Source organism: Tamandua tetradactyla, chromosome 24, assembly GCF_023851605.1.
Source record: "Tamandua tetradactyla isolate mTamTet1 chromosome 24, mTamTet1.pri, whole genome shotgun sequence".
Classification (NCBI taxonomy): Eukaryota; Metazoa; Chordata; class Mammalia; order Pilosa; family Myrmecophagidae; genus Tamandua; species Tamandua tetradactyla.
In genome coordinates, this window is record NC_135350.1 from 15699517 (window position 1) to 15712247 (window position 12731).

At 38.8% G+C, this 12731-nt stretch overlaps 1 non-coding gene and 1 pseudogene across 1 annotated transcript; both read right to left on the minus strand.

The window, feature by feature from the left end:
* Positions 1-12731, minus strand: part of LOC143668588 (KAT8 regulatory NSL complex subunit 3 pseudogene) — an 82549-nt pseudogene that overhangs the window by 17538 nt on the left and 52280 nt on the right.
* Positions 6039-6201, minus strand: LOC143668655 (U1 spliceosomal RNA). Its single transcript, XR_013168520.1, has one exon. It is a non-coding gene; the product is annotated as a U1 spliceosomal RNA (small nuclear RNA).

Here is a 12731-nt window from a genome sequence, read left to right on the forward strand (position 1 = left end):
CACCTGGTCATTTCATCATTTTTGATTTTGTGTTTGAAGCATGTAAGTAGATGCATACAAATTTAAAATTGTTGTATCTTCCTTAAAAAGTGCAACTTATTATCGTGCAGTGGCCCTCTTTATCTTCAATAACACCTTTTCCCTTGAAGTCTTCTTTTAGTAGCCTTAATAAAATTACCCAGCTCCTTTTGAATGTGATGCAATTTTTCTATCCTTCTACTTTCAAACTGTTTTTCTATTATAATGTTTTAATGTGTGTATCAGATTTTCTCATGTGTTGTTACAAGCCTTCTTAGCCTCAGCTGTTTCTTGCTCCACACGCAGCTTTGGCTGCTTTGGCAATATGCCCTGTTTGGACTCAGACTAATTTGTGCAGGCACAATCCGACAATGTCTTACCTTGCATTCATGTTGGTACATTTCTTATCATCAGCTTGTGCTTCACTGTTGGCAAAAGGGTATGGAACACTGCAGGACTCCATTCAGCACCCATGCATGCATAATATGGCAGTATGGGGTAGCTAATGCCCTGTGGGTTGGACCTTTTACCAATGGAAGATGGGAGTAGATAGATACATTACTTCTCCCTTCTCACCCTAGATGGACTGTCCAGAGACAAAAGTAAATGAGAGTTCTTGGAGTTTGGTCTCCCAAGGACCAAGCAATTATACAGATTGTGCCTCACTCCCTTTGTCTCTCTCTCCTGCTCCCTGAGAATGTACTCCCTAATAAAGTGGTAGCACATAAACTTTGCCCCAGTATTTGCTTTCTGGGGAAACTGGGCTAAAAATGCTGGTATCAGGAGTGGCCCTAAAAATATCTCACATTGGGATTTTGCAGCTGATAAGTACCAACTTCTGATGGCATGAGGGATGATGATAACCACTGGCAGACTGTGGGATTACAATTACCAAGCCCTTCATCTGTGATTAATTGGAATGAGGAACATAAGGCTTTTGGATATGTTGTGGCTATGGCACTTGAATGGTGATTATAAGGATTATGGAATGAACAGGCTTCTGTTAACCACATTTGAAGCCTTGATAAAAGAAAATAATAGGCTGAATGTAGCCAAAAGCTAACTCAAGCTAGCTGTGAAAGTCAAAGGGCTTCTTTGGCAGTACAGGAGGGTCTCATCTTGTATAGCTGCAGGGTAGATTATGCTGAAAATAAGGTCTAGGATCTAATTGAAAGCACGGTGATGGATCTTCTGAGTTAAAGTCAGAGCACTGATTAAAAAATAGTGGGACACTTAGATCTGGCATGATAAATTGGCATAGATGAGAATCCTATACATCCAGATTCATTTGAATGCTTTTCTTGTTTAAACAGCTCCCTCCGCTTGCTAGAGTAGATGATGCTTTTCTCAAAAGCTGCCTCTGATGTTTCTTAGTACTTCCAGGCTGACAATTAAGGTCAGTTCCTAGTCCAGCTTGAGTGGGGGAATAACATCCTTTCTCTTTGAAGAAATAGCTTACATACTGAAGCAATTGCATGGCTTGCCTAATGAATATGAATCACAGGGACGCATGTGGGAATGCATTTTGAAGCTGCTGGTCTATGGTGAGGACAGAATGCAAGACTGGAGAGGGGAGAAATTTTTGACATAGGGGTACTCACCCATGACTCAGATTCAACATTCTGACAAGAAGATCTGGGAATGGACTTTTGGGATGGTTCCTTTTAACTTAGAGCTGTTATAAACTTCTTGGAATAATATTTAGGAAGGCTTGAAAAGGTAAGATGTTATAGTGGATTTGCTATATAAAACCTGAAAACCTACCAACTTGTTATATTCCTTGGCAGTGCCCAGAGGATACTTTATTTACTGAGGCAATAAGGAGTGTTTTGGGAAGAACAACTTCCTTTGAAAAACTCAATGACTGCCATCCTTTGGAGTTTGTGACTTATGGTGGGCGATGCCGTGAAACTTGTCTCCAATTTAAATATGGGATCCAAAGTAACAGAGGTCATATGGTGTCACTTAACTGTAAGAAGCGAGTTACCATCAGATAGTCTTCATTCACAAGAATTATGGTATTCCAGGGGGCGAACTAGGCAGAACTTTACTAGGGTATTGATGAACTTGTATAATAAAATAAAAAGAAGGAGAGAATGGGTGAGTAGAAAGCTGATATCAGCTGTGCAGTAAAATTGAAGCCCTCATGCAGTTTCCAGATCTAAGTCTGCATTAAGTCAGATTAGTTAAGAAGTAGCTACATTTTGAGTGCAATTAGGACATTTGTAAAGTGATTCTCAGAGGCACATATGAATGAGTATGGAGATGAGACAAGAAGGGAAGGAAACCACAGTACAAGATACTTGATGAGTAGATTACTTCTGTGGCAGTGCTTAACTCTGCTATGTGGTATGGAACACACTTTAGACATCCTTGCCCTCATCTCCTAATGGTCTACAATGATCTCTTCTCCCTTCCCTGCTCCCCCCTTTCCTCTCTCAGAAGGGCTACACTGGTTATTTGAATGGGGACATGAGAGGGTGCAAAATCCCTGCATTTTTTCAGACTATTAGGGTTACAGTAACACCTATAATTCCAAACAAGATGTAGTATAGTTTCAATGGCTAACGGGGATAGTATCAGGGACTTTCCTTTATCCAATCCATCCTGCTGACCATTACTCCACAGGCCAGAGAACAATGTGAGGGTTATGGCTGTTGCTAAATATATATATTCTGATTATGCACTCAGGGACTGGGCAAATCACCAAGAGTGAATTCATAGTCTCTTTGAATCAATTATACTCTCACTGTAATAGTTAGGTCCATTGGGCATTTTGCATCCTATGGTATCAGTGTGAGCTCTGATATTATGTCCAATAACTCTCAAAAGATCTGGGTAATCTCTTTTCTCCTGTGTAGTTCTGCTGGGGCATGACTGAATTTGCACTGCAGGATTCTTTCACAAGGGAACCTGGCCTCCTTTCCTATGGTTTTCCAGTGAGGTGGCTACCAATTTTCTGTTCACCGTCTCTTGACATTTTCTATTTACATAAGTTGAACAACACCCTCATTGATTTTCATCTCTTTTGCTCCTAGGAACAGGATTAGTCTGTTAGCCATTGCCAAAATCCCCATGAGTCAATGGCCTTTGATTGTCACTCTGGCCTTGTTGTTCATTATAGTAATCAATACATCTACCTTGTCTCTAACTATTAGGTTGTGTCACCTCACCTTTGCTATTATGAAATCCTATCATCCATATTGACACCTTCTAAGGTAGTCTAGTGCAGTGGGTCTGAAACTTTGATTGTGGGTCAGTTTTTTTTTTTTTAATTGGATTCAGTTCCTTTCATGTGATCATTTCCAAGTTAATTGATAACTAAATAAGATGTTTGGATTCCTTTTATGCATGATTTATTTTTGTCCTTTTAATAATAGAAGCAAGTCCTGTGCTTGCTGAAATATGTTCAATAATTGTTGAAAGACATAAAAAAAGATGGTATTTGTTTCCCTTACCTCCTTTTTTTTTAAATCTCATTATTCCTTCAGGTAAGTTTTTACTTCTATTCCTTCAGTCCCATTTTTTTTTCTTTTCTTCAAGGAAAGATTTTCTTAAATAAATATGCCTTTGAATAAATAGGTTTTCTAGTTTGCTAGCTGCCAGAGTGCAATACACCAGAATGAAACAGCTTTGAAAAAGGGAGAATTTAATAAGTTACTAGTTTACAGTTCTAAGGCCAAAGATGTCCCAATTAAACCAAGTCTATAAAAATGTCCAAATTAAGGCACCAACAAGAGGTTACCTTCTGAAAATGTCCCAATTAAATCAATGAAATTTAAATCTCATTATTCCTTCAGGTAAGTTTTTACTTCTATTCCTTCAGTCCCATTTTTTTTTCTTTTCTTCAAGGAAAGATTTTCTTAAATAAATATGCCTTTGAATAAATAGGTGTTCTAGTTTGCTAGCTGCCAGAGTGCAATACACCAGAATGAAACAGCTTTGAAAAAGGGAGAATTTAATAAGTTACTAGTTTACAGTTCTAAGGCCAAAGATGTCCCAATTAAACCAAGTCTATAAAAATGTCCAAATTAAGGCACCAACAAGAGGTTACCTTCTGAAAATGTCCCAATTAAATCAATGAAATTTAAATCTCATTATTCCTTCAGGTAAGTTTTTACTTCTATTCCTTCAGTCCCATTTTTTTTTCTTTTCTTCAAGGAAAGATTTTCTTAAATAAATATGCCTTTGAATAAATAGGTGTTCTAGTTTGCTAGCTGCCAGAGTGCAATACACCAGAATGAAACAGCTTTGAAAAAGGGAGAATTTAATAAGTTACTAGTTTACAGTTCTAAGGCCAAAGATGTCCCAATTAAACCAAGTCTATAGAAATGTCCAAATTAAGGTACCAACAAGAGGTTACCCTCACTCAAGAAAGGCCGATAAAGTTCCTCGGGTTTCTCTCTGAATTAGAAAGGCACATGGTAAACATGGCAATGTCTGTTAGCTTCCTTTCCAGCTTCTTGTTTCCTCCGGAGGCATTTTCCTTCTTCAACTCCAAGGTCACTGGCTGTGTGGGCTCTCTGCTTCCTGTGACTCTGTCTTCCTGCCTCTTTCCAAAATGCTTCCTCTTTTAAAGGATTCCAGCAGGCTAATGAAGACCTACCTAGATTGGGTGACGTCACATCTCTCCCTAATCCAGGGTTAATACCCACAACTGGGTGAGTCACATCTCCAGTGGAGAGAATCTGATCAAGTTTGCAAGATACAGTAATGAATAGGGTCCCACAAGAAAGATTAAAACATGGCTTTTCTAGGGCACATAATCCTTTCAAACCAGCACACTAGGCAATCATCCTGCATTCTCCACTCAGTAGCACAAGATTTTTCTAAACTAGAATGTTAGAGTCATACCCAAAAGGTGAGATATCAGTGAGGATGATGCAGAGATGAGTGCTGATAGTCCCAATGGCTTCTTGTCTGAAGCAATACTTCTTTGTCCATCCTGGGCAACACGACTCCTGCTTGTGTAGGAAGTGAAATAGGATACAAGAACATCTTAAATGATACAACAACAACAAAAAAATGTGACATATTCTCTTTTCTTTCCAATATGTTAATGCTGATATACTTCTCTTCCGTAGCATGGAAATGTACCACCCAGAGCTCCTGCTGTGGGACACAAGCTGCTGCCCCTTTGGATTCACCTCCACATTCATGCCAAGACCATAATTTCTTCAGACTGCTCACAAACAATGACTGAGCATAGTGAGGGTACTATAGCAGGTCATTCTGGCAATATATGGGACTTGTCCACTAAATGGTTTTGCTAAGGACCACATTGAAGGCTAGGACTCTTCTTCCACCACTCTCTTTCCTTCTGTGTCTCTTCTCATAGGTGTCAGATGTGCATCATAGTCTGAAGACTCTTTTTGCCTTTCCTTGCTACCTTCTCCAATAAATTTCTTGCACGTTGTATTAGTTATCTATTGCTGCATAACAAATTACCCCAAAATTTAGAGTTTTAAAACAACACACATTTATTATCCCACAAATACTGTGGCTCAGGAATATGGGCATGGTTTAGCTGTGTCCTCTGTTTACAGAGTCCCTCACAAGGCACAAATCAAGGCATTGGTCAGTGCTTGATTCTCATCTGAGTCTTGACTGAAGAAGGATCTGCTGGAGTCACTTTCTTATGGGCTGTGAGACTGAGGGCCTCAGTCCCTTGTTGGTTGTTAGCTAGAGGTTGCCCTTAGTTCTTTGCCACATGGACCTTCCCACCATGATGGCTTGCTTCATCAAAATCAGTAAGAGAGTCTTCTAGCAAGTCACAATATTTTGTAGATTAATCACAAATGTAATCCCATTACCTTTGCTGTACTCTATTGGTTAAAAGTGAGTCATTTGGCCAGCCCACACTGAGAACAGATTACACAAGGCATGAATGCCTGGAAACAGGGACCACTGAAGACTATTAGAGCCTACCTAGCATATATATCTAATGTCACCTTGATTTCTTCTTCTTTTTTTTTTTTTTTCGGGAACAGAATAGATCTTTGTTTCAGTACAATACACACCAGGGGAGAGCGTGAACGCAGTCCCCACTATCACGAATTATGCAGTCGAGTTTCCCACATTTGGGGAAATTGGAGGGGTCAGCACACCCCGAGTGCAATGGACAAGCCTCACCCTGGGAAAACTACCTTCGTGATCATGGTATCTCCCCTGTCAGATAAGTATAAGGTTTCTGCTTCTTAAAGGACTTACACTGATGCATCTTCTCTAAAATCAACAAATGCTTGCAAGAGCATTATGATAATGAGGGAATAATCATTCATTAAAAATAAAACATTTTTTTTCCTGTTTAAAATATCTGGAGAATGGGGTTTTAAAATAGATTTTTTTGTATGTGAATATGACATCTTGTCACATTTACTAGCATAATGTTTCATTCCTCAATAACCAGCAACTTATAGTAGACACTTCATTCTACTAACATTGAAAAAGAAAGATTACTTACACATTTTCAGTTAATAGATTTCTTTTATCCATAACTGACTACAATGATGTGGAACTCAAACTGAAACCGCTATAGGAAGGAGTATCATTTCTTTGATTCAGGTAGGTCAGTAACACGTTTTTAAGTACTATGTTTTTTTCTTTCTGTGAATAAGATGATTTGTTTCACATTGATAGTTGAAAAAAATATTTCAGAGCAATTTCTGCCATTGATAAAACTCTTCAAAATGGTCCATGGGAATGTAGGGTAGCGGAGCTAAAAGACTATGTGAAAATATGCTGCTAACTGTACTATGTACTCCATTTGTTATGAAATGTGTAATACTTTGCTACAAGCAAGAAATTAATTTGAATTCCTCCCAAACTAGATTTATAGGGACCATTTTAATTTGAGGGAAAACCCAGTGCTACAGGAGGCAGGTAGAAGCCTCTGAAGTATTATGTTAGATTTTATGGCTAGGAAAACCAAGACGTATAGCACCAAAATAATTTCTTTCCTCTTATTAAATATGCGAACTAATAGAACAGGGACCAGGTTTTATGCTCCGGCATCCTGACCAATCAACTATTCTTTGTATTACAATGCATCTATTTTGGATTTCAGAATACCTAAGAGAATTTGACAAGTTGCCAGAGTTTCAGAGAAAGGTGACCAATGTATCAAAGGGACAAGAGCTCTCTGGAAAGGTAAGAGCTACATAAGAAAATATAGATATAATTCTGCAGGGGTATGGAGATATTTTTAAAGCTTTGCATGAAATAGGTATGGGGAGGAATGAAAAAACTGAAATTGGGAAAAAATAAATTCAGACTGACTATCCATGGTGGTGCGGAAGAGGGGGGCTAGTGAAAGCGGAGGAAAGGGTTATTAAAGGAAATAGTGAAAGTTCATTATATGAGACAATGAAAACTTAGACCAGCTGCAGGGTTCCAGAATGCACCCTAAGTAATCCTACTCAGGCCCCAGGGAACAGCCTGACCTGGGTAGTAATTTCCAGTCTAACCTAGAATTTCTATTATTGCGTGTGTTTTGTGGGTTGGCTCCAGGCATAAAATAGTTTACAGTGGTGACTGTCTATTATTTCCTGTAGTTGAATCCATATTTCTGTCGGCTGCCTTGTGTTAAGGGCTGCTAAAATTTTCTACCTGCCTCATGGCTCTGGGGAATCTAATAGAAGTTTTCACGCTGCAGTACGGACAGCTTGCGAAATAAAAAGCTTGCAATGGGATATGTAGTATTCATGTCAAGGAAATTCATCACTCATTGTTACCTGTGGGCTCAGCCTGATCCAAGAATGTCCTTATTCAGAAACTCTTCCATGTGACCAAAAAATCTCATATAGGATATAGCCTGTTTTATGAGGCAGAAGATTTAGTGCTACAGTGATAAGGAAACAGTTCGAGTTTGAATGAAAGTTTTGGTTAGCAGCATATATAAATGACAGATGAGAGGTGAGATGACTTTACTTTCATGAAAGTTTAAGCGGCTAGTTTTTTGTTTTTTGTTTTTTTTTTAATTATTATCCAGAAATTTCCCTTTGTTTTCTTGGATTTTGAATTCAAGCCTCTGTTGTTTAAAGCTTTATTTCTCTCTACTCCAGAATGTACAAATTGGAATGAATGGGGTACAGGTGTGTGAGATATTGTTGGTCTGAGCCTTCAAGGTGGGATCTGGGACAGCTGGAGCCTCTGGGGTAGTTGCCTTGGACGTGTGGTGACTTGTCATTTACCTCAGTGCTGGCCAAACAACCATTATCATGTATGTGTACTTTACCACACGCGACTTTAGGAAGCGCTGCTCTTTCCTTGATATAATGCTTCTCAATCACGTTGAGATCCTGAGATATAGAAAGAGGGATTTTAGTGGCTTGGAGCTATAGGTTCCTTAGAAAAACATGTCCTTATACTTAATCCATTCCTGTGGGTGTGGGCCCATTGTAAATAGGACCTTTTGATGAGGTTATTTCAGTGCAGGTGTGGTCCAGAATGGGGTCCCGCTAATGGAGTCCTTTATAAGCAGAATGAAATTGAGACAGAGAGAAAGCCACAAAAGCAAAAAACTTAAATTCAACAGAACTTGGAAGAGAAGGGAAAAGCCAGGTGAGGCTGCCATGGGCATTGACATGTGACAGAGGAGCCCAGGACAAGGGATCACTGACGGCCAGCTCCAGAATGCCAGTCTTTGGGAAGAAAGCATTTTGGGAAGAAAGCTTTGATGATGCCTTGATTTGGACTGTCTTTTGGCCTCAAAACCTTGAGCTAATAAATTCCTAGAGTTTAAGCCAACCCATTGTATGGTATTTGCTCACACAGCCAAGAAAACTAAAACAGAGATGAAGGGTCACATATGTTGTGCTTCCCACAAATGTGTGACTCTTTCCCACATTTCCCAATCTGCTTTTTAGCAGACATTGCCTTGCCTCTGTCCCACTGTACGTAAAAATACACGCTTACTTCTGAGTTCTGAACATTTCTAATGATAATAAAACTCTAAGTTGACTGTATTTCAAAGCTTTTCTTTAGCCCAAATGACTTACATACTTTATTTTAATGCAGTTTTATTGCGATATATTATAAATTCACAAATCATATATTCATCTAAATTGTACAATCAGTGGTTCATAGTATCATCATATAGCTGTGCACTCATCATCACAATCAATTTTTGAAAATTTTCATTACTCCGAAAAATAAAAATAAGAATAAAAGTAAAAATGAAAGTGAAAAAGATTACCTAAAGCATCCCATACCTCAAGTTCCCCCTATAATTTATTTATTTGTTTATCTTTTATTTTTTCTTACTCATCTATCTACACACTGGATAAAGGGTGTGTCAGTCTTAAGGTTTTCACAATCATATGGTCATACCTTAAAAGCTCTATGGTTCTCCAGTCATCTGCAGGAATCAAGGCTACAGGATTACAGTTCAACAATTTTAGATATTTCCCTCTAGCTACTCCAATACAACAAAAACTGGAAGGGGATACCTATATACTGCCTAAGAATAACTTCCAGAATGACCTCTTATGTTGATTTAAAATCTCTTAGCCACTGAAAGTTTACTTTGCTTCATTTATCTTCCCCCTTTTGGTCAAGAAGACATTCTCACTCCCATGATGCCGCAGTCAGGCTCCTGTCTAGAGTCCCATCCCACACTGCCAGGGAGATTTACACCCTGGGTGTCATGCCCCATGTAGGGCAGGGGGCAGGGAAGGCAGCGAGTTCACCTGCCGAATTGGCCTAGAGAGAGAGGTCACATCTGAGCAACAAAAGAGATTCTCTGGGGCTAACTCTTAGGCATAATCATAAGTAGGCTTAGCTTCTCCTTTGCAGGAATTAGTTTCATAAGGGCAAGCCCCGAGATCGAGGGCCTGGCCCATCAAATTAGCAGTCCCGAATGATTGTGAGAATATCAATAATTCTCCAGGTGGGGAAGTTTAATATTTTCCCAGTCCCTCAAGGGGACTTTGAAAATACTTCTTAATCTTTTCTGCTCATAATACTCTGGGATGCATCCCACCAACCCATAGAAACCAACAAGATCTCACTTCCTATTCAAAGTTCCATGTAATTATGGTGTTTGAATAAACTGACTGTGAAAGTTATATTAGAATAGTGCGCTACTGAAAGTATATATTTTGCGCCAAATAAACATCTCTTCCTTTGGTCTCACACAGAAGTTGAAGTTTGACAATACAGTCAATCCTTTACCCTTTAGTCTGCTTTATCTTAGTCCTAACTAGACTTCATTCATAGCTGTAATTGAAGTCTGATCACTTTTTCAGTGGGGTAAACTGACTTTCATTGCAGCAGAACTCTACCTCTGAGTCTCAGGTGTCACACAAATACCTGAAATTCCAGGGAACGACAAGGTTATATACTATACTTGCATACTTTATTTTTTAGGATGCAGTATGAAAATAAAAATGCCAGGTGGGAAATTTTGAGTCTATCTAGACTTCTTACTGCTGCAGAAATCACATAGCATCTCCTACCTTCATCTGTATTGAAAAGGTTGCTGATCTCCAATATCCTGTCAAGCATTATGAATCTATTAAAATGTCCTATTTGTTCATATTGCTATTTGGTTATTACTGTTACTGTAAGTGATTAATGATCATACAACATTAGAAAACACTAGTAATAGTAAAATAAATATTTTTTTTTTTTTTTAAAGGAAAGACAGAGAGAAGGAAGGAAGGATAGAAGGAAGGAAGGAAGGAAGAAAGGGAAACATTTTTAAACATTTTCTTGTTTTATTGTATTCTGTTTCTCCGTTTTTGTTACATGGGCTGGGGCCGGGAATCGAACCGAGGTCCTCCGGCATAGCAGGCAAGCACCCTGCCCGCTGAGCCACCGCGGCCCGCCCTTTTAATTGCAGATAATATATGTTCCTATATTCAATACTCGAGTAAATACCTCATGCTGTGCACTGTTGGTGCTGGGGATGCACAACTAAAACACAGCCCTTGCTCCTCAAAAATTCACCTTCCAGTGTGACAAATAATAAACAAATTATTCTGTATGATGCCTTTGATGACAGAGATGACGTCTACATTGAAGTTGCCTTGCCAGAGGAGGAGTAGATGCAAATTTTCAGTAGGTCTTGTGAAGGTTTGGAGGCTTTATGGAGAAAAGCATGCTTTTAAAGTTAATCCATTCCCATAGGTATGGAGCCATTTTAAGTAGGATCTTTTGGTGAGTTGGATCTTAACTTGAGACATGACTCACCTCATTCAGGGTGGATCTTAATCTTCTTATTGGAATCCATTATAGGAGGATAAAATTCTGAAGAAAGACACAGAGGCTCAGAAAAAAGGCCCAGAATCTGAGAGAAAAAGCCACAGAAATGGGAAGAAGCAACTGAAGCCAGAAGTTGGAAGCAAGGAAACCCAGAAGAGAAGGGAGAGACCATCAGACACCACCATGTACCCTGCCATCTGACAGAGAAGTCCAAAATCACCTGCAGCCTGTTTTCAAGAAGAGGGTTTAGTCTTCACGATGCCTTGGTTTGGACGATTTCACTGCCTCAGAACTGTAAGCTTGGAAACTAATAAATTTCCATTGTTAAAAGCCAACCCATTTCTGGCATATTGCATTTTGGCAGCCTAGCAGACTAAAACAGGCCTTTAGGTTGACAAAGATTTGTGAGGAAGACATAAAGATCTAGGAAGTGTTTGTCCTCAAGTTTTCTGGGTTCCCATGCACATCTTCCTGCCATAGCTGATGTCTAGCTTTTTTGATGGAGCTGCAGCCACTGTCACTTAGTACCTTGGTGCCGTCTTTTAGCAGGTAGTTTGGAAAGATCCATTTCTAGGTATGCAGGTGGGTTAAGGTTTCCATTTTTAAGTACAAAACCATATACTGTATAAAACATGAATGCACAGAAGTCATAGGCTGCCTATACTTACATCTTTAGTTTGGCTTTCAGAATGTTGATAAAGTTATATTTGATTTTTTACTTATTTAAAGCAAGTGTTAACAATTCAGGAAAAACGATTGCTACAGGAATTAATGGTGCATAGGATGGAAAACTTTTAACAACTTTAAAGGATAAAACGTTGAATTAGAGAATTTTTTTTTAATGGAGGTTTGTTATTTCCAAGGAAATGGAGCATCTGTTACCACGAGGATATGTCTGTTAAGAGTTTAGCCTCTTAACCCAGTACTCTTCCTGAGCTGCAATCTGGGTTTTACCATTTACTGTTTGAGTTTTGCCAATTTATTTAACCTTTTAACCTCCTTATCCCTCAGTTTTTCATCTGTGAAATGCAGATTTGTATTAGTATATATGTAATGGAGCATTAAATGAACTATCAATTTAAAATGCTTTGACAAGTACTTGGCTTGAGAATACATTCAATGAATATCAGCTTTGAGGTTACATTTGAGAAGCCCTTGACTCAATGCACTTTCATATCAATTATCTTATTTGATTTATAATGTTCACCATAAAGTGTTGTTAGGTAGCTTTTGCTAATAAAGAACCAATAAGGTTAAGTGGTCTGTCTATGGTGAAAGAACTGATTAAATATAAAGCCAGTGTTCTTTCCTTTATGCTCTAGCAACGTCACAATAAAGGCACTAAAAATGATGGTTTGCTGTTTCTTTTAAGTCTATCCAAAACTTTGCTTTTCCTGTCAAGTGTTAGAGAGATTTTCTCATTCACTCTTCATGGATGCCAGTTACTGTTAGACTAGTGGAGCTCAGCTAGGACTCAATCCCAGTCAGCTGGACTCCAAAGTCTGTGA